The sequence below is a fragment of the Egretta garzetta genome, unplaced genomic scaffold (assembly GCF_000687185.1).
Source record: "Egretta garzetta isolate BGI_Z169 unplaced genomic scaffold, ASM68718v1 scaffold202, whole genome shotgun sequence".
Lineage (NCBI taxonomy): Eukaryota > Metazoa > Chordata > Aves > Pelecaniformes > Ardeidae > Egretta > Egretta garzetta.
In genome coordinates this window covers 1,483,288-1,485,126 of record NW_009258891.1, presented here as the reverse complement: position 1 = coordinate 1,485,126, position 1,839 = coordinate 1,483,288, and positions in this window count along the sequence as shown.

Sequence of the window (1,839 nt, the reverse complement as noted above, 5' to 3'; positions counted from 1 at the left end):
ACGTCCTGCATCACCCTCACCTCTGTCATGGCTCAGCTCCGCCAGCCGCTGTGCCCACAGCCACACCACAGCGGTGCCGGGGCAAACGGCATCTGGGGGGCAACAAATGTGGGGGCATCATGGGCCCAGTAACGCCTGGCAGGGCAGGTGACGTCAGGAGCATCCCCCTCCCGCCCGGTGTCCCCGCCACCCACTGCACCACCGACACCTCTTGCTGGCCCTCGTGTCACCGACTCACACCAAGGTCACGACCACCTTCTTCTCGCTGGCAGCACCCTGTGCCATGCTCCCCACATGCCTGAAGGTGCCCTGGGAGCTCAGGCCAGCAGCGAGGGGGACAGCAGGGCCCCATCCCCGGGAGCCACTGGCTGTGGCGATGAGATTGTGGCGAGCCCTCTGCCGCCCATCCCCAGGCTCCAGGAGGAGTTGCCCTGAGCCCATAGGCACCTGCAGCAGCTCACTGCTGCCCTGTGGCCCCAGGGAGGACATGGGGACACCCCAGAGGCTTGTGCACTCCCGTGCTTCCAGCACAGTCTCAGCATCTCCAGGGAGTGTCCCCCACTGTGGTTGTCTCCCCACAGCCCATTACAGGGCCTGGGTTGCGGCACATCGGTCGGGCGGATGGGCAGGAAGGTTATTTCTCCAGGTCAGTAAAGCCGGAAGGTGCCTGCAGGGCGCTGGGGAGGATTGCTCAGGTCCTCTGGCCTCCTGGCTCCCAAACACAAGGGGAGGGACAGGGGCAGGCTGGGCCCCAGAGAGCTCCCAGCACGTCAGGCACATGTAAGGGGCTGGGGGGTGACACCCACCGAGGGCCCCTCTCCCATTGATGGCATAGCCTGGGCGCATGGACTGACCATGGCACTTCCCCAGGGTCTGCTGTGGGTCTGCAAAGAAGGGAGACCTGGGAAAGGGGATGCTCAACGTGGTCCATGCCAGAGTGGCATCCGATCGGGTCCCCGGGGTGGGGGAGAGCTGTGGGTGGGCCTAGCAGGGCTTGGGCAAGAGACTCCTAAATGCTACCTGCCCTCCCCATCACCCCTTGCCATGTCCCACCCTGCTCCAGAGACACCTGCGCTTCAGCACTGGGCGGAAAAAGCCTCCCCCGGGGCCGGTCTCCAACCGCCAGCACGGGAAGCCCAGCTGGGCGGCCAGGTCCCCGGGCACAGCGGCGCCCTGGGCTCGGCTCCCCGCTGAACACAGGCTTGAGGCTCTGTGCCTGCCAGCACCAGTGAGCTCCCCGGTGGTCTTGGCCCGCCCTGCGGCAGCGATGGCAGGGGCTGCTCTGGGCGTGGGGCTGTCGCTGTGGGGTGCTGCGCGCGGGAAACGAAAGGGCCTGGCAGCACCCAGCACCGGTGACTGTGCCGCGGAGGCATGAAGCTGGAGCAGGCGATCAGCTAACACGACCCGGTGCCTCCTGGCTGGCACACCGGCCCTGCCTGCCCTGGGGCCACAGCACAGCATGGCAGGCCAGGGTGATGTGACACGGGGGACAGGGGACACAGCCACCCTGCCCTTGCTGGCCCACGGGCTGAGGTAGAGCATCCATGCTTGCAACAGGGTGTCACCACCTTGTCACAGGGGATGGTTCACTGCCAGGCGCCGGTCCGAAGTGACGAGGACCTAGAGGTGGCTGCGTGATGCCGGGGTCTGCTGTGCTCACACAGGGCCCCGCGTTTGCACCAGCCCACACACGGCTCGGATGTGGCTGGCTCAGCAAAGTACCAGCACTGGGCAAATGGGTGCCAAGTTGTTGGCTTGAACTGGCCTGGGGCTCCTCTGCCCGCACAGGGCTAAAACAAACCCAAACAGATCCAGAGAGGGGCCAGGGACCCCTGCCCA